This window comes from Epinephelus lanceolatus, chromosome 17 (assembly GCF_041903045.1).
Source record: "Epinephelus lanceolatus isolate andai-2023 chromosome 17, ASM4190304v1, whole genome shotgun sequence".
In the NCBI taxonomy this organism is placed as follows: Eukaryota; Metazoa; Chordata; class Actinopteri; order Perciformes; family Serranidae; genus Epinephelus; species Epinephelus lanceolatus.
In genome coordinates this window covers 37,479,914-37,501,277 of record NC_135750.1, presented here as the reverse complement: position 1 = coordinate 37,501,277, position 21,364 = coordinate 37,479,914, and the positions used below count along the sequence as shown (strand labels likewise).

The following is a 21,364-nucleotide window of genomic DNA, read 5'->3' as shown; positions in this document are numbered from 1 at the left end:
GTGTCATTGCTGCCGATGTGAATAACAATCTCACTGAATCTATGTTTAGCTTTAGCCAGCAGTTTTAAATTTGATTCAATGTTGCCCGCTCTGGCCCCAGGGATACATTTGACTATGGCCGCTGGTGTTGCTAACTTCACGTTTCTCTGAACAGAACTGCCAATAACCAGATTTTTATCCTCAGCGGGTGTGTCGCTGAGTGGGGAAAAGCGGTTGGAAACGTGAACAGGCTGATGGTGAGCCGTGGGCTTCGGCTTGGAATTGTGCTTCTGGCGAACCGTAACCCAACCTCCCGGCTGAATGGGAGTTACCGGAGGACAGTTAGCAGAGGCTAAGGCTATGCTATGTGGCTCCGCACCGGCTACAGGGGGATGGCTAACTACCGCAGCTACTTCTGCGCTTCTAATTTACTAAGCCTCGCCTCCAACGCAGCAAATAAGCTACACTTATTACAGTTACCACTGTCGCTAAAGGAGGCAGAGGCATAACTGAACATTTGGCACACCGAGCAAGAAAGAGCAGAGGGAGAAGCCATCACTAACTGTAATGCTAATGTAGCTACCAAGGCTAGTAACGTGCAAACAACAGCTAAGAGATTAGCGAGAAAGTTGTAGAAAGGAGGAGAGCTATAAGTGCTTAAACAGAACCAGTGTGGGTTAAGACTTGAAGTAGACGTTAAAGCAACGTTAAAGCAACTGAAGTGAGAAAGCAGGCTAGTAGAATCCACCAGAGCAGTACAGAGACGCTGTCACAGAAACACCGGAAATGACACAACTCGCTTACCGCAATACGTCAGCACGTCGTTAGTGTTTGCTTCAGTTCAGCAAATAATATTTAACCAGCATTAAAGCCGCTACAAGGAACTTTTAACTGGATATGCAAAAGTCTCTCGTTTCTGCTGATGTCTGTGTGTGACCTACAACAGCAAAAGAGACCATCGGTGTGAAGATAAGCTATTTCTATATAGTGTATATCCATACCTTTAGGAAACTGTCTCCAGGTCCGCCCCAGGTCGCTTCCAGGACGAAGCGATTTACGGCACTCAGACAGCACACGTCATCTTACCTAGCTGCTTACATTTATAGTGACTCATATAAATAGTCGCTACTCCTCCTCGACCCGACGTCCGTGGGGAGTTAAAATAGCAGCAATCATTGGGTAAAAGTTCTGTGAAAGCACTGGACTCACCAACAGTCAGCCACATCTCAGTCACACAGAGAAAATCCAATCCTCGGAAGTCAGGAAATCCTTCAGGATAAACGTTTTGTTCGCTAGCGATCTAGCATTTACCAGCCCAATCCTGGCAGGAGCCGGTCCACGGCGTTAGCTGTCCGGGGAGCCACACACAGAGGCCGCAGGTTACGCAGATTCACCCCGCGCCAGTGGGGACGAGGAGAGCAGGGGCCGCGGGGCTGGAACACCTCATCCGGGCCGACGACAGGTACCAGCCAGGCATCGACAGGGTCCAGCGAGTGCCGAGAAATAAAGAGGCGAGGCACTGCTCCATACTCAGTCCAAGAAGCCGTGGAAGTGCTCACCAAACAGGCCTTCAGCCTTACCAGCCGACCGCTGCGTTTACCCATGTGGCAGTGGCACTTACGCCGGAGAGGTGGAGCTGGGGCGCGGCAGAGGTGAGCTGGGATCCCTGATAGGGGAAAGGGCAAAGTTTTCCCGTCTTGTTGTTTCATTCATTCCCAAAACAAACACATGCACGAGCCAGGTAAGCGTCATTACGACAATACGCGCTAGAGCTCAAGGGAAATGTAGGCTTCATCCCGGCAAAACACTACCACTTTTGTCCACAGGGTTGCCAAAATCAACTCAAAATTAAAGTTCCTTGTAGGGGCTTTAACTTGATAGGGTTGAACCCCTTCAGGGTTTAAATCCTTATTCTAGCTGTCAGACAAATGTGAGTAGAGACTACAATATCTGCCTCTGAGATGTAGCAAAGTCCAAGTTTGCATAAAATGGAGATATTCAAGTGAAGCATAAGTACCTAAAATTTATACTGAAGTACAGTGCTTGAATAAATGTACCTCTGAGAATACACTATATAAAGGGATGATTCAAAAAAGGTTGACCGCAAAAGTCAATTTACACAACTCAAAGTTGCCTTTTCAAAATGTCCTACACTAGCCCCCCCCCCAATGGTAGTGTTAAAAGAGAGAGAGAAATTTAGGGAGAATGACGAGAGCCTACACATTCTCACTCCCAACTCTTTAATTACTGACGCTTGATCAGCGGCCCGTCATGTCAAAATATGAGGTGCTAGGAAATCTTTCTGTGTCAGGTTTCGATGTTCAGGGACAGCGTGACAATTTGTGCTCATTACATTCCTAATCTTTTTTTCAAAATAAACTCCAGTTTTCACAGGAAATGTAGAGTTTATGCCTGTTAAATGCAAACAATCTTTTTCAAAATACACTTACATCATACGTTAAAAAACGTTAGTTTTGGTAAGCAGCCAACGTTGTTTACTCAGGAATACATCAGCAGTGAAGAAACAATTTCAGTAATTTCAATTTCAGAGACAAAACACATGCTGTAAACACAACATAACATTACCTGCCTGGCCAGACACCTCACTCAGCCAATTTCTTGCAGCAACACAGCAACATTACCTGCTCTGTTTCAACAATGTTCAGCTGAAAAAATGTGCATACAGGCAGAAATTCAACCAAGCTATTTTTTCGGGAGATGCAGTGACTTAAACCAACAAGAAATAGTATGAATAATGCATGTAATTTGTTAAGGAATGAGTAGAGAAAATGTCCGCTAGCTGTTTTAGCTGTTAATTTATGCATTGTAAAGATGACTAGCAAAAAATCAACTGACATGTCAATAAACCTTCACAGTTATTATTGAGCCACATTTTATATTTTTGCTAAATGATCATGTTATTAATTCATGTATTATGGCTGTTGGGAGAAGTTTGCCTTGGGGCTTTAAAGCCACATGACCTTAAATTTTAGGAACAAGATGATGGTTTGGGTTAAAATGAAAAGATTTCTTCCAGAAAGGGTTTTCTGGTAGAAAGCCTTGAAGGCCATTTATCCCATGTGCTGTTTTATGTGTGTTAGTGGAGTCAATTTAAAGTAAACTTTAAGGCACATATACGGTTACAGTTGTTTACATTATGTATGTGTAGTTTTTATCTTTAATGGCCAAAAGTAAAAAAGAAAGGAGTGACAGCTTCTTCTGTAACTGACTGTGTTAAATGGCCAGATGATATAGTCTCATACTGATCGCACGCCCCTGAATCACATCAAATCAAAATCATATTGTGAAAACCTCTGTAATATCAGCTAATATTGTATTGTTGCCCAAAGAATTGGTATAATATCGAAGCGATCAAACTGGTGATTCACATTCCTAATGTAATATAAAATCATGTGATATAACGTCACGTGACGTACGCTGCTAGCATAGCTTGCATCACATACTAGCACACCGCATCATTATTAAAATAACTCAAATGACTTTTGGTTTCATTGGCGCGGTGGTGCACATGTTCTCCCCGCGTCAACACAGGTTTCTCCAGGTACTCCAGCCTCCCCCCACACTCCAAAGACTCTAAATTGGCTGTTAGTGTGAATGTGAGCAATGGTTTTCTGTCTATGTGCCAGACAAACTCCTTCAGCCAATCAGCATAACAAAACCCCAGGGACACAGCTTTATCACCAACAGAGCCTGTTGATAAAACAAACTTTTTCCAAATCCAGCCAGAGGCACAGCAAAAACATCTTTTCCTCCGAGAAACTCTACAAGTGCATACTTCTGTTCTTGTTTCACAATATACAGATGGACATGCTTTGAACTCATGGCATGAGCAGTACCAAAGCGAAATTGGAGTGGGAGATAAACTGAGCTGCTGCCTGTAGCTTCAGACCAACATATCAGAAAATGCTCATGCCTCTCCTTCAACATGACATTGGCTCATTTGCATTATTTTGGGTCTACAGTACTTTATGTAACAAATTTCAAACAATTTTCTCATTTCATTTCCTCAAATCACATCTCATCTTGTGCATATGAAATTGATTTGAATGAGAAATTCATTTAGACTATTAAGCTGTGAGAGCATGTATAGCTGGGTTTATTAAATAGGTTGAAGGCTTTATTACATGACCAATATTCACCTGTTTTATTAAAGTCCTGAGGCTGGCCTTCCAAACAAAGGGATTTAATTTTGTTACATATCTCGTCATATATCAGCTCTACAGGCTGCTGAACACCATTGAACATCAAGATTGCCCACAGATATAAGATTTATGAAGAAAACTGTTGTTAAAGAGACCGTCAGACAGTTGCACCAAAACTAATGCAGCTTCGGAGAGACCTATAGTCGATCAAGTAAATGGGCATGTTCCAAGGAAGGAAAGTGAATATCAGCAGACACATCTGTTTGAGATAAACTCCATGCACGTAACTGTCTGACAGGTGCACTGGTATAAATCCAAATGTATGTCTGAATTCCAACTTGTACAATTTGGATATGAATTCCTTACACACACTTGCAGTATCTCAACTCTACAGTCCACTGACTCTGCCTTGTGTGGGAACCTTGAATATCTGTACTAAATTTCATAGGAATCCATCCCAGTAGTTGTCAAGATATCTCATTCAAAATCAAAAATATCTGCCTCGTGGAGGCACTACAGAGGAAAAGTCAGAAATCAGCAAAAGGTTCAAGGAATCAGCTTCTCACCTCAAGTTCTTTCTAGAATGGCTGTATACCAATAAGCATGAGGTCATAGTACTGCTGACGTCCCACTGGAGGACCTGGGTCAGCAGTTTGTTCCCTCAACCTGATTATGTGGTCGCTGTGAAGTGGAGTATTTATGGGCTGTTCTGGCAGACCTGTTGGAGGAACATGACTGAGGTCATGACAAACTGTGCTGACTACATCTTTGTTAACTTTTCGATTTATCTATTTGAACTAAAGTACTGATCAGATGATCCTCATTATTCATGGGACAGAATTATTTTTTCGGTATGTGATGGACACATCAACAACCAGGTATTCATAGTCTTTTCTCAGCTGGATACAACTTACCTAACATCAGTGCCTAGTTGTAAATCTACTTAATCTCCGTCTTAAAACTACACAATTTACCATGGTGATGGCAGTGCATGCAGATGCTGTGGCCAGTGGCTCCCGTAAACTTCCCTACATTTATGACAGTAATACACTCACCAACATCAGAAAATAAAGCAGGGATTGTCTAAACCCATAACCCTAACCCTTAAATGCAGTGGACCTTGAGATACATACACTACAGGAATTGTTTGAGGTCATCAGCAGTCACATGAAAAAACAACCAGATGGTATTTTTTAGGGATGCACCTAAATGAAAATTTGTGGCCGAAGCCGAAGCCAAATAATATTAAACGCTTGGCCGAATACCGAATATCGTTGTTTAGTTTTTCAATAGTTTTTGCAGATGAACCCCCTCCAGATTAGTGTTGTCACGGTACCAAAATTGGATCCCACTGTACGATACCAATGAAAATATCATGGTTCTGAGTAGTATCACGATACCACAGCAAAAATGAGGCAGATGAGCTTTTTGTCATTTATGAAAAGATAAATTACTTTTCTATAATACATCAATGATATTTCAATGGAATAAATTACTTACTGACTTATTCATACTTCAAAAACAGCATCAATGAGTGATTAACATAGGGGGGATCAAAATGAAATAAATAAATATAATAAAAATCAACCAGCCACCCTCCTCCCCTGACAAGTAAAGAACAGTGCCTAAAGTGCGGTGAGGTTTGTGGGCCGTGAACGGCTCGTTTCTCCTCTGACAAGTCACATACCTGTGTTCGGCTGGCTCGGCTGTTCAGGTACTTCTGGGCAGTCCACATGCCAAGACGAGGATATTATTGGAGCCGACCTATCCGTCGCCGGTAAGCCGATGGCCGCCGTATTTGACAGGAATACATTACTGTCTGTGTCTGTGACTCCGTTTAACCCACAACCAATGGGATTCGCCTTTCGTTTCTGCTGCTGGTTGAAATCTGTAGGCTGCTCGCACAGCGTGCTGAATGATTTAAGCCTGTTTTGCTCGCTCAAAATTATTTTTAGTCGCAAATGCGAGTGTGGTGACAGGCGGATCGCCACACTGCCGACATGTTACTGGGCCCGTCACAGCATGCTGTTTGATTGCGTTATCAAAACACGCCGCTATTATTCGGCCTTGCTTTTAACTTATTCCACCGAATACCGAATGTGTGTTTTTTTGCAATATTTGGTCGAATATATTCGGTTACCGAATATTCGGTGCATCCCTAGTATTTTTATTGTAGCTGGTGATTTTAATCATCCAGACCTCAGATCTGTTTTACCTAAATCGCCTGGCATCACCACACCCCCACCCAGTGGAAACAATACCCTGGACCACATTTGCAAGATTCCTGGCAGCTACAAACCCCTCCCCTGTCCCCACCTTGGATATCAGATCACATTTCCCTGCTCCTCCTTTCTCCGTACTCCCTGCTGATAAAAAGGGTCAAACCAGTAAAAAGCTGTGTAACAGGTAAAAATATGTATATATTTTAATTCAGGGGTATGGGAATGGGTAAAAATAAACTTCACGTGGACGGGCAACAGGTGAGAACAAAAATAGATTTTTTACATTTCAGAATAAAAAAATGAAAAACATGTGCACTATTTGTGTAATATTTTGACATTAGCCTGGTTCCAGACCATAGACCCCGCCCACTCAACTGAGTAGGCTTGCATTACTGGTCTGGCATACTTCAATGAATTTGCGATTTATCTCATCCAAACGATGGACGGACCAATGAACGCCGGGGGTCTAGCGATTAGCCAATCAGCGCCACGCTGATGTCAAGCTGTACGCTGGTGGGTAACTGGTGAGGATAGCAACAATGGCGACCGCCACAGATCCTACAGACCACATTAACAATGCTATCGAGGTATTTCGCCACTACTCGCGTTAATGGAGGACCAAATTAAGGAAGCTGCTAAACTGGATTTAACGGCGATGCAGCTGGGCGTGCACGACGATGGAGACATTTTAAACGGGCAATGCTCGCTTGTTTTCGGCACCCCCAAGGCATGGATACTAATGACGTCAGATTCTGGGTGAGTCGTTGATCTCTACTGATTGGTTAGGGAAAAAATCAAATTCCCTCCCCCTTGTAAATCGCCTTGAATGGAAGCCATGTCAGACTGAAGGTTCTGGGAGCTTCAGTCTGACACTCAGGCTATTTTGACATCACTGTTATGAAAGCTGCAATTCCTTTCATTTTATAAGTCACAAGTCAAGTCAAACCTTTGACCTTTGACCCATCATCACATTCGTCACCAACGTGAAGGACTCAAGGTAGCAGCCTGCATCGAATTCAAGACTTCCAAGAAGGATTCTTTTGAGGTTTTATGGTGGTGGAAGGAGCATGCTAAAATGTCACCTAACCTGGCAGTGATTGCGCCGAAGAATTTTGCCATCCCAGCGTTGAGCACAGCCAGTGAAAGAGACTTTTCCTCCCCTGGATTTGTAATTCAAGGATAGAGAACCCAGCTTGATGTGACCAACTGTAGCCTGTGTGTCTGTTTAATCAAGAGTGCTGCTTTGATTTAGACATAATGGTGGGTAATGGGTTGGCTGTTATACTGAGATTTACAGGTATGGGCAGGTGTAGGTTTTCAGAGATGCCATCACTCAGGAGAACCACACCAGTATTGAGGAATATGCATCAAGAGTAACATCTTACTTAATCAAATACATTGATGAAGTGGTCACCACAAAGACAATAAAAAACATTTCCCAACCAGAAAGCCTGGATGAATCTTCCATTCATTTGAGGGCCCCATCGAGGGGTGAAAAGCTGGCTTTTGGTCAGGTGACCAGGAAGCATACAACATGGCCAGAGCAAGAGTGAAAGCTTGCATCAAGGAGGCAAAGCAGAGACATCAGGAAACACTGGAGAGAGATCTCAACACCAACAACACCAAAGAAATGTGTCAGTTGATCCAGACCATCACAGGCTACAAAAGCAGGGGTTCCCCCATTATGTGAGAGGCAACATTTCCAAATGATCTTAATACCTTTTATGCTTGCTTTGATCTCCTCAACAAAGAGTCAGCTGTAAGTCTGCCCCACCTCCAGACGACGACGGCCACTGTCAGTATCCACAGCAGATGTAAGAAATACTCTGATAAGAATGAATGTCAGCAAAGCTTGTGGGCCTGTTAAAATCCCTGGCTGTGTACTAAGAACATGTGCCATCCAGCTATTTAATGTTATCACTGATATTTTTAGCATATCACTGTCACAGGACAGTGTTCCCACCTGCTTCAAGACACCATCGTCCCTGTACCTAAAAAGTCTGCACTGTCTTTTCAAAATGACTGCTGCCATTCTGATGATGTGCTTTGAGAAACTGGTTCTTCAGCACATCAAAAACGTTCCAGGCAGCCTGGACCCTCATCAGTTTGCACATGCCGCCAAGTCCACAGAGGATGCCATCTCCACTGCCCTCCACTCAGCCCTCACATACAGTACAGGCCAAAAGTTTGGACACACCTTCTCATTCAATGCGTTTTCTGTATTTTCATGACTATTTACGTTGTAGATTCTCACTGAAGGCATCAAAACTATGAATGAACACATGTGGAGTTATGTACTTAACAAAAAAAGGTGAAATAACTGAAAACATGTTTTATATTCTAGTTTCTTCAAAATAGCCACCCTTTGCTCTGATTACTGCTTTGCACACTCTTGGCATTCTCTCCATGAGCTTCAAGAGGTAGTCACCTGAAATGGTTTCCACTTCACAGGTGTGCCTTATCAGGGTTAATTAGTGGAATTTCTTGCTTTATCAATGGGGATGGGACCATCAGTTGTGTTGTGCAGAAGTCAGGTTAATACACAGCCGACAGCCCTATTGGACAACTGTTAAAATTCATATTATGGCAAGAACCAATCAGCTAACTAAAGAAAAACGAGTGGCCATCATTACTTTAAGAAATGAAGGTCAGTCAGTCCGGAAAATTGCAAAAACTTTAAATGTGTCCCCAAGTGGAGTCGCAAAAACCATCAAGCGCTACAACGAAACTGGCACACATGAGGACCAACCCAGGAAAGGAAGACCAAGAGTCACCTCTGCTTCTGAGGATAAGTTCATCCGAGTCACCAGCCTCAGAAATCGCAAGTTAACAGCAGCTCAGATCAGAGACCAGATGAATGCCACACAGAGTTCTAGCAGCAGACCCATCTCTAGAACAACTGTTAAGAGGAGACTGTGCGAATCAGGCCTTCATGGTCAAATAGCTGCTAGGAAACCACTGCTAAGGAGAGGCAACAAGCAGAAGAGATTTGTTTGGGCCAAGAAACACAAGGAATGGACATTAGACCAGTGGAAATCTGTGCTTTGGTCTGATGAGTCCAAATTTGAGATCTTTGGTTCCAACCGCCGTGTCTTTGTGAGACGCAGAAAAGGTGAACGGATGGATTCCACATGCCTGGTTCCCACTGTGAAGCATGGAGGAGGAGGTGTGATGGTGTGGGGTGTTTTGCTGGTGACACTGTTGGGGATTTATTCAAAATTGAAGGCACACTGAACCAGCATGGCTACCACAGCATCCTGCAGCGACATGCCATCCCATCCGGTTTGCGTTTAGTTGGACGATCATTTATTTTTCAACAGGACAATGACCCCAAACACACCTCCAGGCTGTGTAAGGGCTATTTGACCAAGAAGGAGAGTGATGGAGTGCTGCGGCAGATGACCTGGCCTCCACAGTCACCGGACCTGAACCCAATCCAGATGGTTTGGGGTGAGCTGGACCGCAGAGTGAAGGCAAAGGAGCCAACAAGTGCTAAACACCTCTGGGAACTCCTTCAAGACTGTTGGAAAACCATTTCAGGTGACTACCTCTTGAAGCTCATGGAGAGAATGCCAAGAGTGTGCAAAGCAGTAATCAGAGCAAAGGGTGGCTATTTTGAAGAAACTAGAATATAAAACATGTTTTCAGTTATTTCACCTTTTTTTGTTAAGTACATAACTCCACATGTGTTCATTCATAGTTTTGATGCCTTCAGTGAGAATCTACAATGTAAATAGTCATGAAAATACAGAAAACGCATTGAATGAGAAGGTGTGTCCAAACTTTTGGCCTGTACTGTACCTTGAAAATAACAACACCTAATCAGAGTGCTGTTTCTTGATTTCAGCTCACAATCTCCCCATGGAACTGATTGGCAAACTAAGATCCTAAGTTTGAGTACTGCACTCTGCAGCTGGATATTGGACTTACTTCAGTAACAGATCCAGTCAGTTGGGATTGACTGCCAAACCGCCTCCACTCTGTTGTTAAACACCGGAGCCCCCTAAGGCTTTGTGCTCTGCCCCCTTCTGTTCATGCTCTACAACCCCTTACATGGAGAGAACTCTGTTGGGAAGTTTGCAGGTGACATTACTATTATTGGCGAAATAAAAAAACAGTGAGTTCATACAGAGAAGGAAAGGAAGGATACTACAAAAAAAACACATCTATATATGGGCCAGGAGGTGTGCCGCATGCGATCTGGGGTGGCTGGGAGTTGGGGAGATGGCCTGGGGTGGAGGGTGGGGTTAGGCAATCACAGGGCTGATGCCCTGCTGATTAGTGGGGATCTGAGGCATCTTGTTGATTTGACATCTTACAAATTGGCTCAACTTAACAACTTTATTCATTAAACTCCTCTCATCCCCTCCTCCTGCATCATCATCATCATCATCATTATTACCTCCGCCAAGGAGGTTATGTTTTCGCCGGCGTTGGTCTGTTTGTCTGTTTGTCTGCAAAATAACTCAAAAAGTTTTGAACAGATTTTGATGAAATTTTCAGGAAAGGTTGATAATGTGACAAGGGACAGATGATAAAATTTTGGTGGTGATCGGTTGAAGCAAAGTGTATAAAATAATAAAATGGCGGGAAATCCGAGCTGCTTGGCGGAGGTCTGCACTCTCTGAGTGCTTTAGTTATCATTGTTATTATTATTATTGTAATTGTTGTTAACTAATATCATCATTATTGTCACTATTATTATTTTTATTATTATTATTATCTCCATTATTATTGCAATAATGCGATTACTTCCTGCACTCTTAAACAACACACACACCCGCACAGTCACAAATTTTTACACCTTGTATGTATTCTGTTGTATGTCCACTATATGTTGTTTGTCTTGTCATATTTCACAATAAATAAATTAAAACAAAAAAAGGGGAACAACCTACAGCTCAATGTCAGCAAACCAAGGAGCTGATCGTTGATTTGATCCACATTCATCGAGCTGAGATGTAGCAAGTGAACAGGCTCCTAGGAATCTGCACCACAAACAACCTGATATGGTCATCAAACATCTCCATCCCGGTGAAAAAACTCACAAACAGCTGTATGTTTGAAGGAAACTTAAGAAGGCAAAAGCAAGAGAAGCAATAGAAAGCATCCTGACTGGAAACATTACACCCTGACATGGGATAATGAAAGGCCTTTCAAACACTAAACCGCTAGCTTCAGCACACACAGCTCAGTGCTGCACCCAAAGGTCAACCTAGTATCTCTCAAAGTTAAGCTTACGTGTGCTTATACCTATAGCGAACTCACAGTCAGTTGTTTTTGCCAGTGTGGAAAACTATGGCCATCTCTTTCATGGTATACTACTTTTTTTTTTTTACTTTTTCTAGTTTTAAGAGGATACAGGCAAAAGTGTCTTTTTCTTTTTTTTAATGCACGTGAAAAATTGTATTAAAAAACTCCCCAGACACAAAAAATCTAGGTCTATTGTGCACAGGAGACTTTTTCAGAAACACTTGTTTATCACATGTACCAGTTCATCCTTGTATTTAATAGTTTAAAGACAAATTCCAGGGCCAGATGCATAATTTGTATACTCATCTGAAATATGGTGAGGAGCAATAATCTTTCATAATAGTTTTATAAAACATTTATGAATAGGAAATGGTGCATACATGGATGTTGTGAATACACATTGTCAATACATATGGACCTGGAGAGTCTTTTAACAGACAACAGCTGCTTGAAACCTTTAATTCCACCACATACTTCCTACGCAACCAAAATGTCAACTTCTCTTTGGTGAATTTCTGCATCTTGGATCTTTTGCCACTTTCCACCACCACAGACCACCAAGTTGGCACATCTGTGGGTGCATCATGGCTAAACAACTAATTGATTCCACATGAGCCTCATTTCACCACCCTTGTTTTTTTTCTAACATCCACTACATCTGATAAATGATGTAATGTGTGCTCATTTTGGTTGCGTGAGAACGTTTCACACAGCTGTATGCAACATTCAGAGCATCTAACTATAAAGTAAGGAATCTCTGTATGTGAGTGTGTGTATGTGTTATTCCTCTATATATCTCAGGAACCATTCATTTGCATTGCCTCCCACTCGATGAGTGTATTCCTGGGGGCCCAATGAAATGCAGTGTCGAATTTGGTGCAATTTGGGCACACAACAAGTTTAATAATAAACTTTGAATAAAGAGCAGTGCTCTGAGGCTCTTTGAAGCGGTAGGGGCGGAGCTACAGGCCTCCTCAGAGAGTTGAGAACGTTTACCTTTATGTGAGCAGGGATTCTCTATCACTGGCTATTGTCACAGTTTGCACTTCTGACCTACCATACTTGCCAATTTCTCAGCTCACCCAGTAGTATTCCACCCACCCCGCCTCTCCACCACACCTACCTACCACCCGTCCACACAGTTCCCTCCACTGCCAGTCTGCCACACCCACCTCATCAAGCTGACCCTACTCACCTGTGCCTCGTTACTCCCAGTCACTATAAAGACTCCTGCTTCACAAACGCTTGTTGCCAGCTTCCTCTTCGACATTCCTATGCAAGGCTTTCCAGTGCTTATCCCCGACTGCTTTCTTGTTGCTGACTTTACCTGCGTCTGACTCTTCTGTTTTGTCTACTTGCCGGTAAACGTGTCAGCCTTCTGTCCTTGACCAAGAACTCTGCTTCCGCCTTCCTGGTTTCTGTTCACCTGTTCCCAATAGCTGTTTAGAGGGACCATCACTTTCCTCTCCATAGTGACTTAACATGTTCATCTGCCTGTGTATTTCTGTGCCATGGATCGCTTTGCTGTGTGGCTGCACATTTCGCCTTTGTGTGTGCGCTGTGGAATCAAACTACTTCTCACCAGATCCACCCTGTCCCCAGTCAGCTTCACACGGGTTGGCTTCCCTCATGTATACTCCTGGTTCCAGATTCCCTGCTTGTCTGAGATTGCCTTCAAACTACTTTCTCACGGTACAGTTGCACACAGTTAAACTGTTTGCTGTGTGCGTTCATCTGGTGGGTGCCAGCTACTCACCTGTTTTTGGCTTCAGCGTTCGTGGAGAACCTGCTGCTCAGAAAGTGTTGAACCCAGACAGTGAGTCTCTCAGTTGTTTCACCAGTCTGCTCACTTTGTATTAATCAAAGCGGTGCATTAAAGTTCATTGTAAACTTTCCTGCCTGTCATCGGTGCTGCTTTTGGGTCCATCATTCACCTGTTACAGCTACAGTAAAATAACAACATTCAACAACAGGTGAAGAAATAGAGATCGGAGATATTAGGCTACATTTTAGAAAACTCAAAATTTCAAGCATCAGAGATGTAAGTTTTGGAACGAATGATTTTGTATCCGGACCCAAGGAAGCACAGGACTCTGCAGAGCATGCAGCACATCACCCGCAGTGGGCCAGTGTTGTGGCCCATTGACGTCAGTTAATAGTGAATATACAAACGTTACAACCAAACCCATATTCGCTTCTGTAGAGTCAACAAGCACGAGTGGAGAGCCTACAAGATAAGCACCACTCACACCTGTTACAACTTGAAGTGTGTAAGTTTGTCATCAAACTTAATACACTAATAATGTTACCACCAGCAAAATACCTCCATACCTACCTTAATCGAATAAAAGCTCTTATTTATAACCGTGGTGATTAAAGCAAGTGACTAATATGCCTGTTTGTAAATTCATATTTTTCTTAAGTAAAATTATTCACTATCAATAGTATAACTGATAATACTACACAGTAAATGATCTGCATTCCAATTTCTTCTTTTCATGTAGGAGAATCAATTCTAATATAATGCTGGACAATTAGATTAATAATAATGTCTCATATTTTAATTGTTATATATTGTGAATAAAATCTGTATCTGCAGTGTAACCAGTAAAATGCATCTGTCAAGAAAAATGTAGTACAATGTTTTCCTCTGAAGTAAAAGTACACATTAAGTCGTATACCCTCAAACTGCATATCCTTCAGGTGCTTTGGGGGCCTTTGGTTTGTTATTTCACTGCACAGTGCAGTAGAATAGCAGTAATTCAATATTTGTCATATCTAAACATCATCATAAACTGATAATAAGTTGATCATAAGCTATTTGGGGGCCATCCTCTCTTTATCTTCAGCTTTTTTATAGATGATGTGCTGTTTGCCTCCAGAATTGCTGGAATTTGACTGAATCCATTCTTCCCTCTACCTGTGAAATGTTCCCCGTGCCACTGGCTGCAACACAAGACCAAAGCATGATTGATTTAACTTGTTTTTCTTTATCTAAATTGTTTTAACTTCATCAATCCACAGGACTTGTTTCCAAAAAGCATCAGGCTTCTTAAGATCTTCCTTTGCAAACTTCTGACACTGAATTTTGTGGTGAGGATGCAGGAAAGTTTTTTTCTGATGAGTCTTTCATGAAGGTCATATTTTTGCAGGTGTCGCTTCACAGTAGAACAGTGCATCATCATCAGTGATCTTCCTGCAGGTCTTTTGCAGGCAAACAGGGGTTTTGATTTGCCTTTCTAACAATCTTACCAGCAGCTCTCTGGAAAAGTTTTCTAGGTTTTCCAGACCTCAACTTGACCCCCACAGTTCCTCTTAACTGCAATTTCTTAATTACATTACAAACTGAGGGAAAAAACTATCTGAAAACACTTTGCTATCTTTTTATAGGGGGTTTATCAGCAGTAACCACCATAATGTGGGCTGTTGTCATTCCCGACCGCTCATTACCGCTGCTTTGTCAGTGATTTTGGTGTCAGACACCAACACCAAACGGCATCTTTTGGGGCAATACGAGTCACTGCTGGGCGGCGTCAGGTTGTAATGCCGCAGGTAACTATGTAATATAAAGAGCTAAAAAGTTCCTATAGGATAGGTGGCCCAGACTTTCAGCTGGGAGTCCGCTGGTGTGTGAATGTTGAGCCAAACCATGATGTTTTTTTCTAAACCTAATCACATGCTTTTGCTGCAGAAGGAGATAAACCTAAAAACGAGGTGTTTTACCTACACTATAAGTTTATTTTGAAAGAGACTGTATGCACCTAAAGAGCAGAAACTGTATATTTATTGTGAAAATGGAATTTTGAAAAGACACATGTAACAAGCGTGACTTGACACAGCATCCCGGAATGTCAGCAGCAGACGTAAAAGGTTGGGGCATTGGTGGCTTAGTGGTTAAAGCAGGCGCCCCATGTACAAGGCTGTTGCCGTAGCGGCCCATGTCCGAATCCAGCCTGTGGCCCTTTGCTGCATGTCATCCCCCCTCTCTCTCTCTCCCTCTTTCACACTTACCTGTCCTGTCCAATAAAGGCAAAAATGCCCCAAAAAAATATCTTTAAAAAAAAACAAAAAAACAGACATAAAAGGTTAACTAGCATATCATGTTGACTTGAAAGCCTGCAGCGGGATACTTACACAAAGACTCACATGCACAACAAAGAACAGAGGAGCTTAGATTACAACACACACACAGGGGAAGCATGACTTCATTCTCAGCTTAGGATGTCATTACTCCATCATCTTTACATAGCAAACAGTTGTTTGCTGCTATATTGTTGCATACAGCACATTTAACCAAACAACTTTTCCTTACAGAATTTGAATGGAGAGTATGTGTTTTTGTTTGTGTATATGAGACAGATCTGGGAGATGGAATCTGCTGCCAGGTTTGAACTCACGAAGAGTGATGTTAAGCAGAACCCAGAGACAGACTGTGTAACAGCTTCCTTGGGAAAGAGGGTGGAGGCTGGGAGCTCTTTGCCAGACTTGTGGGGAAAGACATGGCAAGGCTCTGAGGAGGGCCGTAGCCATGATGTGTAATCACAGATGATGCAATGTTTTAAAATCCAGGCAGAGAGTTCATTCATTTAGTCAGCCTGGGTCTGGGTCATCTGCACAGAGACTGCTTTTATCAAGGACAAATATGTCGAAAACATAGCGTAGGAAGGCAAGTTCAACTGGGAGACATAAAATATGTGTTTATATTATAGAATACTTTTGTTTGTATTGTTTTTTGACCTACACCCCATGTGGGGTTACTTGTTTGTGGGAATGAGCCTCATAGTCGGCAAGATGACCTGTGACTGGATGTTGGCATTAACATTAAAAGCTAAAGGCATATTTGGCTGTAATAACCAGGGTTTAGCTCCTTCTGGTTGGGTCTTTTGATGGTAGGGTGATGGTTAGTGTGAACCTCTCACAAGTCCTCCACATTACAGTATACAACAACTTAGGGGTGTCCCCGACTAAGAATTTTCATAGTCGAATCTGATTTGACAGATTTTTCCTTTAGCCGACTAATCGTCGAATCATGTTGTTTTCCCCCTCATTGATTAATGCGCTCATTTGCGTTAAAGTTAAAGTCCCACTGATTGTCACACACCTGAGTGTGTGAAATTTGTTCGACCCATCCCCTGAGGGAGCGGTGAGCAGCAGCGGTGCCACACCCGGGAACCATGTGGTGATCTAACCCTCCAATTCCAACCCCTGTGCGTCACCGCTCTCAATTGTTTGGCCAAGTCGGACAAAAAGTAGCCAAATAAAAAATCAGCGTCTATCAAGAAAACAATCAGCGGTGAAATTTGTTTCAAGACACTTCAGGTAAACTAATAATCCTTCAAAAAAGTTTGATTTGAGAGCACATACCTCCTCCAAAGCGTTTGTTTATGCGCTCCGCCACCTTAAATCACCATAGGCCTCGATGCTGCTCTGATGGTCCTGCAGCGCACTCAATCACCTCAGCTTATTTGGATCGAGCAACTGGGTGATTTATTCATGCATAGTAATGATTATGCCTACTGATTAAATGCATGCATCATTTTCAGTTTTTTATTAACAGAAATTAGGCTGATGTTTGCATCAAAATAGGCTATATATCATGAATTACTAGAAAACAAATACATTCTATGTCAAATCAAGATGTTCAGCAGCAGTGAGCACCCCCATATAGTCAGAATGGTCTTGTTTCATAACCACATTTTGCTACGATTTGACGGCGAGACTGGCAGAATCAGACTTCTCCAAATCGAATCACCAAATCATCGACTATTCAGGGTCACCCCTACAACAAATTATGCCATTTCTAACTGACTTCCAGAACTCATAAGCATTTTCTGATTTTTCACTCCTATTGGCAGGATGGCACCATTTGTCAGTGCCTTACAAAACCTTTGGTGATGTTGCAAAAATAAAAAATGTTTTCATGCCTCAGTGCTGGCAACAGCTGTGACCAGAAGCATCATGTTTTCAGGTTAGCCATCCCATTCTTGTGAGCGTGATATCTCAAGAACAACTTCAGGAAATTTCTTCAAATTTGGTTCTGATGTTCACTTTAATGCAACGATTAGGTCTAAGTACCTTGGATCTGTCTCATATTTGTGAGCACTATATCTCAATAGCGACTGAGGAAATTTCTTCAAATTCAGCACAAATGTCCACTTAGACTTACACATGAACTGATTAGACTTTTGTGGTCAAAGGTCTAAGGTCATGGTCACTGTGACCTCACAAAACATTTTGGCCATAACTCAAGAATTCATGTACTAATTATGACACAAATGTCTACTAGGATAAAATATTGAAGTGGTGACTTTTTATATCCAAAAGGTCAAAGGTCAGCTTTACTGTGACATCATAATGTTCTGCAGAAACACTTTTCTGGCCAATACTCATTGTCATAACTCAGGAAGAGAGGTTGTTTACTCATACAGCTTTAGATGACTGAAATCTGATAATTCTCTTATTTTGTTGTACTATAACAGTGATGGTGTTAATGTTTATTAGGTTTTTATGTTTATCTCCTCCTCTCTTTATTTCTGATTTAATTAATTAAAGTGGACAGGGGCAGGCACCTTCTCTATCAGGTTATGGGTGGGTAACTGTAACTGTTCGGCTGGCTAACTTCCTCTCCAGTAACAACTACATAGACACGTCGGTGCAAAAGGGAGGGATCTCTGGAGTGCCAGGGTGTCTAGAACGCACTGGAGTGGTAACTCAGCTCATCCAAGAAGCTCAGGAGAACAAGGGAGACCTCACAGTGCTGTGGTTAGACCTAGCCAATGCATATGGCTCCATCCCCCACAAACTGGTCCAGACCACTATGACGAAACACCATGTGCCACACCATGTTGCAGACCTGATCCTGGATTACTACAACCAGTTCAGGATGAGAGTCACAGCAGGGGAAGTAACATCAGAGTGGCACAAGCTGGAGGTGGGGATAATCACAGGCTGCACCATCTCTGTGACCTTGTTCGCCCTGGCAATGATGTGATTGCCAAGTCTGCGGAGCTAGAGTGCCAGGGCCCCCGGACCCAAACGGGGATCCGCCAGCATCCAATCAGGGCCTTTATGGATGACCTGACAGTCACCACAGAGTCCATGCCAGGTTGCAGGTGGATCCTCCAAGGGCTGGAAAAACTTATCCGGTGGGCTCGGATGGGATTCAAACCAGCTAAGTCCAGATCGCTAGTGGTGAAGAAGGGCAAGGTCATGGACAGGTTCCGCTTCAGCATCGAAGGGTCAGTAATACCATCAGTCTCGGAGAAGCCTGTGAAGAGCTTGGGCAAGGTCTTTGACAGCAGCCCCAAGGACTCCTCATCTGCCCAGTCTACCTGCCAGGAACTGGACAGCTGGCTGAGATCAGTAGACAGATCTGGCCTCCCAGGCAATATCAAAGCGTGGATATACCAACATGGTATATTGCCAAGGATGCTCTGGCCACTACTTGTTTATGAGATCCCCATCTCGATGATGGAGACCCTGGAGAGGAAGGTCAGCAGCTGTCTCAGGAGATGGTTGGGCTGCCCAGAAGCCTCTGCAATATCGCCCTCTACGGAAGCACCACTTAGCTCTGGTTGCCCCTGAAGTTGCTAGAAGAGGAGTTCAAGGTGACACGGACTAGAGAGTTGCTGATGTACAGAGACTCGAGTGACCCATAGGCAGGAGTGGTTGTGAAGACTGGAAGGAAGTGGAGTGCCCAGGCTGCTGTGCTAGACGCAGAAGCACGATTGCGACACAGAGACCTAGTTGGGGTGGTGGCCCATGGCAGAGCGGGATGTTCTCAACACAACCTCGGCACAAGGAGTGCAAGGGGAAGGAGAAGCGCAGGCAGATATGGGAGGAGGTCAGGACTGTAGTGGAGGAAGGAAGGATGAGCAGAGTGGCTGGTCTGAGGCAGCAGGGGGCCTGGACCAGATGGGAGCAGGCCATGGACAGGAAAGTCACATGGACGGATCTGTGGCAGGCTGAGCCACACTGCATCACCTTCCTGATTCGGGCAGTTTATGATGTTCTACCTAGCCCAGCGAACCTCTTCACCTGGGGGAAAGTGGAGACCCGGAACTGCCAGCTGTATTTCGGCAAAAGGAACTCTGGAACACATTCTGAGCTCCTGCCCAAAAGCACTCGGCCAGGGCCATTACACCTGGCACTACAACCAGGTGCTGAAACTGATTGCAGAAGCCATCAGCAAAGGAATCAGCAGCTGCAGCCGAATGCACAATACCACCGGAGCAATCGCTTTTGTAAAGGCAGGAGAGCAGGCAAGGGCAGGTTGCAAGAAGCCAGCAGCAGGGATCCTGGCAACTGCCAAGGACTGGCAGCTCTCAGTTGACCTGGAGAAACAGCTGAGATTCCCCCACCACATTGTCAGCACCACTCTGAGGCCAGATATCCTTCTGGACTCAGAGATCACCAAGAACATCATTATCATGGAGCTGACAGTGCCATGGGAGGACCGCCTGGGGGAGGCCCACGAAAGGAAGAGGACCAAATATGAACACCTGGTCATCAACTGCCGAGCACAGGGCTGGAAGGCAAGATGTATGCCCATTAGATCGGGCCCAAAAAATTCAGCCCGACCCGGCCAGAGCCTGTGCACATTATGTCCGGGACCGGCCCGGCCCTTTCAATTAACTGTAATTAAGGGCCCGAGCCTGATTTAAACCCGACATTTTTCAATAAGTTGGCTGTTATAATTAACGCTAAGGACACACCGAGTGCATTAGTGCTGCAGAAGTCCTGCGAGTGTACTTGCAGGCGCTTGACTGTCCACACAGGCAGCGCATTTCTCCTGTGCTCTCCGCGCCGGTTAAACATCGACTCCACTCGTCTGTTCCCGTCAGTACTTGTTTTTTCACTTCAACAGGTCATTTTAAACATGGGTACGTCCATATTTTCATCGTTTTTTATAACGTAATAAGTTAATGACAATTTGTCATTGCATGTCCATGTATTGAGCATGTTGGGTAAACACTGAATGAATAGGGCATATTTTTTGGAGGCACGGAAAGCCGCTGTCCCTCCCACTTATCTCTACCACCCCTCTCTCTCTTTCTGTATGTGTGAAATGCAACCCCCAACCTGTAGTCTCTCTCATATCTGACTCTCTCTCTCTCTCTCTCTCTCTCTCTCTCTCTCTCTCTCTCTCATATCTGACCGGGTGGGGTGGGGGGTCCCGGCCCGACCGGGCTTGGGCCCACCGGCTCTGGATCCGGAGAGGAGAACCATGGGGACAAGCAAATGCCACCTGAACACAAGTCACAGTCTGATCAGCCACGGCTGGGTCACCTGGGTGAAGGTGTCTGATGTTGAAAGACCTAAAACACCCAATGACCCCAGGTTACATCACTGATGATGTGTTCAGGTGCATCAGAAGATGTATTCAAGAACCTAATGGAAGAGCAGAAAAGACTGTAGTATTGCAACTCTGCTTCCTGGTCCTTATTCTGGATTGTTATGGTTTTTGACCACTAGACCACTTCTCCTAATCAGACCAGTTCTCCTCCAGAAAGTCTGCCAAATATCTGCAAAGAGAGAGAGAGAAGACATTGCTAACTGCTAAGCTAAAGTACTATAGCTAAAATAACATGCAAACAACTGTGGGATTAGTGAGAAAGTCACTAAAACAAGGAGAGAGCTATTGAGCAAGGCTAGTGCCAGTTTTGTAAAGCCGGTTACTGTTGAGTAACGTGACATTACACCTTACACATAGAAAATTGAAAAAAAATTTTAGTAACATTTAGATGC

At 43.6% G+C, this 21,364-nt stretch overlaps 1 pseudogene; it reads left to right on the top strand.

Moving 5' to 3' along the window:
* The first annotated feature begins 8,382 nt into the window (after nucleotides 1-8,382).
* On the top strand, nucleotides 8,383-20,280 carry LOC117248610 (uncharacterized; annotated as a pseudogene).
* Nucleotides 20,281-21,364: the final 1,084 nt, after the last annotated feature.